This window comes from Megalopta genalis, unplaced genomic scaffold (genome assembly GCF_051020955.1).
Source record: "Megalopta genalis isolate 19385.01 unplaced genomic scaffold, iyMegGena1_principal scaffold0065, whole genome shotgun sequence".
In the NCBI taxonomy this organism is placed as follows: Eukaryota; Metazoa; Arthropoda; class Insecta; order Hymenoptera; family Halictidae; genus Megalopta; species Megalopta genalis.
This window is the reverse complement of record NW_027476134.1, coordinates 808,215-812,536: the sequence shown is the minus strand read 5'-3', so window position 1 is coordinate 812,536 and position 4,322 is coordinate 808,215.

Genomic DNA, 4,322 nt, shown 5'->3' with positions numbered 1-4,322 from the left:
TCTGCATTTTATCAATTTTTAAGCTTCTTAATTAAGGGAGAAGGGAAAATATGTCTGGAGAGGTACTAAAGAAGGAAAGAATAAATTTAGCTACTATGTCGAGTATTTTGCATGTGACAGGAGCTAACGCTGCAAAAGCCTTTAAAGACCTATATGACCTATGGTTTGATGAAGAAGGAAGTAAAACACAAAATCTAAAAACTCTAGACAAAGAAGAGATAAATCGAAGTAATATTTCCAGTATTTTGAGTGGAGCAGGAGCTAACGCTGCAAAAGCCTTTAAAGACCTATATGACCTTTTGTTCGATGAAAAAGGAAGTAAAACACAATATCTAGAAACTTTAGAGAGAGAGAGGAGATAAATTTAAGTAATATTTCTAGTATTTTAAGTGGAGCAGGAGCTAACGCTGCAAAAGCCTTTAAAGACTTACATATCCTTTGGTTTGATGAAGAAGGAAGTAAAACACAATGTTTAAAAACTCTGGAGAAAGAAGGAATAAATCTAACTAATATTTCCAGTATTTTGAATGTAGCAGGAGCTAATGCTGCAAAAGCTTTTAAAGGCTTATATGATCTTTGGTTTAATGCAGAAGGAGGTAAAACATAATATTTAAAAACGTTAGAAAAGGAAGGGATACGTCTATCTAATATTTCCAGTATTTTACATGGAGCAAGAGCTAAAGCTCCTGAAACTTTTAAAAATTTATATGATTTTTGTTTTGATAAGGAAGGAATTAAAAGACTATATATAAAAACTTTAGAAAACGAGAAGATAAATCTGTCTAATATGTCCAGTATTTTGAATGGTGCAGGAGCTAACGCTGCAGAAGCTTTTAAAGATTTATATGACTCTTGGTTTGATGCAAGAGGAAATCAAACACAGCGTTTGAAACATTTTATTGAAGGCGAAGATGAGGGAAGTAACTTTACGTTGCATAACTTGTCTAGCATATTAAGTAGAGCAGGAGGCAAGGCTAAAGGTGCTTTTCAAGAGTTGCACAGCGTTTGTTTTAATAGCAAAGGACAAAGAACAGAGCTTTTAGAGGACTTCTATAACGCAGGTTTTAGACCAAGTAACTTATCCTCTATACTATGTGGAACAGGAGCTCATGCTTCTTTTACTTTGAAACAACTGCATAATATTTCTTTTAATAAGAAAAGAAAGAAAACACAGCTTTTAAAGGATTTTTACAATGTGGGTTTTAGGCCGTGCGATTTATGTGGTATATTGAGTGCAGCAGCGAATAGTTTAAAAGAATTTCATGATTTTTGTTTTATACACGAAACAAAAAAGTATTTGAATCGTTTCTTAATTGAGAAGAAAGGTTTTACACCAAAAAATGTATCTAAAATATTGCATGGAGCAGCAACTAAGATTTGTTCTGCTTTAAAAGATTTTCATGATATCTGTTTTGATGGGAATGGAAACAAAACACAACTTTTAAATAATTTCCATAAAGCAGGCTTTATGCCATGCAATTTATCTAACATATTATCCATGACAGGAGATAATGCTACTTCCATTTTAAGAAATTTCCATAAATCTTGTTTTAATAAAGAAAATTGTTTAAATCATTTCTTAGCTGAGAAAGAGCTTTTTATGCCAAAGGATTTATCTAAGATTTTATATGGAGGAGGACTTGGTACTTGCCATACTTTTGAAAAGTTGCATAATCTTTGCTTTGATTAGGCAGGAAATAAAACAGATTATTTAAATAATCTTATAAAAAATAGCTCGCCGAATGCGATACTGAATATACTATATAAAAAAGTAAAAAAAAATTAAAAAACTCCTTTGCTTTCTTAGTAGAAACGGGCCAAAGACAAGATTGGGATAGTTCACAACAAAATGATCCTAAGAGAAAAACCCGGAAGTGTACTAGTAATCAGAGTAAGAGCAAAGGAGGTAGTAAAAATACCAACAAGCTCTCTCTCTGGGATCTTCTAGATAAAAGAGAAGTTAGTGTGACAGCTAGAGAATATCTTGATAGCCCGAGAAATAGCAAGAACATAGAAGAAGTGGTACAAGTAACCAATGTAATTCCTTTTATGGTTCGAAAACGTGAAATTGAAGAAGCACAGCAAACTTGCAGGCCGTAGCAATCTTTGCCAAAACAATTGGTTAAAGGAGCAATTAATTTTATCATCCACGAGCTCGCTCTTGATTTTTCTGCTTGTGAAAACACCTGAAATTCATCTAAATCATTTAATAGTGGAAACAGTTATTTCTTCCTTGAGCCTTTTTGACCTTATAAAAACATAAAGTTAATTATTGTCGATGAAGAGCATGATTCGTCTTTCAAAAATAAGAAGAGGAAATTATATACATACAATGCTCGAGATATGGCGATAATTTTAGCCAAATTTGAAAATATTCCGATCATTTTATCATCGACTTCTCCACTGTTTGAAAGGATCCATCATGTTAATAACGGGAATTGCAATCACGTGATGTTAACTAAGCGATTTGATGGTGCAAATGGAACAGGCTATTAACGATATCTACAAGGAAGGGCTTTCTCCCACAATAATATGTTAATTTTGTTATATAGAAGAGGATAATTTATTTTTGTTAATTTTTTAAAGATTATTTGAGTAGTCTCACCGAAATATTTGTTTATAATAATAGATTTTAATTGTTAATTCGTCCACCGATAAGTTAAGATAGAGTTTGAATAAAGTTTATATATTGGGAAAAATAACGCTTTTTTTCCACCTTCACCGCCGCGAACCCCAGTGTTACATTTTTCTACACTGCAGAGGAAAGACGCAACTAACAAGCAATTCGTAAAATTGTAGATATGAGCGCATACTCTCTCTGTCCGACTACCTTGCGCTCTATACGTGTATTTTCGATTGGTCTGGTTCACTAGCGTCTAATACGTCCATTTTAAGTCTGAACGTCTTACGAGCTCAAATAGACTTCTTTAAGATATCTTATTTCAGACGTTGAAACGACGCCCGAAACAAGATTATTTAAAGGCGTCTGTTTCGAAACATCTTTAAAACACTTGAAATATGTTTTTGTACGCGTCGGTACATTTCTGACGTGTTGTGGTTACAAGGCCTAGATGAGAATGCATTGTCGGGCAGCAGGGATAGCAAGATTCTGCAGAAAAGGCACATATTACAACAAACATTTGATGAATTAATCAAGTTCTTTGTTTTTATTACCCATGCATATATACTATTGCTAATTTAATAATTGACATAACTTTGACATAACCCTACATGTAATCCCTATTTCTACATTTCCTACAAATGGTCTGCAAACGACCTCTAATAATGAATAAACGTGCAGACGATTTTTATTATTATCATTGAAATTACTGATTTCACCCTTGACTCATTCTCGACATCTGTCCTTGCCGCATCATATTTGAACTTTTGCCTCGTCGCATAATCTTCAAAACGAAATGTTAGATATATTAAGAGACCTGAACACTGAAATTGAAAAAAAAAATCGAAATTTTCTTGTCTAACGTAGCAGTTTGAAATGTTAAAAATAAATTACAAAATATTCCAGCATTTTAAAAAAATTGCTTTTATAAATAAGAAGCCTATAGCTGATTCGTATACGTGCGTGCCGTAGTGTTAACATATAAATTTTAAACACGTTTCTCTTAAAATAATGTTTCTAAAAACGGTGTGAAAAATATCTCGAGATTAGATCAACCGATTACCTCGAAATTTTGCAGATGCCTTTAGTATATATATATATTAGACACTGACGATCCGTGTCTTTCTAATTTCTAATAATTTTAGAAATTATGAAGAAAAAAAACATACACAGCAGAGCAGAGAAGAGCAGAGAACAGAAGAGAAGAGCAGAGCAGAGCAGTGCAGAGCAGAGCAGAGCAGGGCAGGGCAGGACAGAGAAGAGCAGAGCAGAGCAGAGCAGGGAAGAGCACAGCAGAGTAGAGAAGAGCAGAGAAGAGCAGAGCAGAGCAGAGCAGAGCAGAGAAGAGCAGAGCAGAGCAGAGAAGAGCAGAGCAGAGCAGAGAAGAGCAGATTAGAGCAAAGAAGAGCATACAGATATGAGCAGAGCAGAGTAGAGCAGAGCAGAGAAGAGCAGAGCAGAGCACAGAAAAGCAAGCAGAGAAGAGCATAGCAGAGCAGTGCAGAGTAGGGCAGAGAAGAGCAGAGAAGAGCAGAGCAGATCAGAGCAGAGCAGTGCAGGGTAGAGCAGAGCAGAGCAGAGAAGAGCAGAGAAGAGCAGAGAAGAGCAGAGCAGAGCAGAACAGAGCAGAGAAGAGCAGAGCAGAGCATAGAAGAGCAGATTAGAGCAAAGAAGAGCAGACAGATCAGAGCAGAGCAGAGTA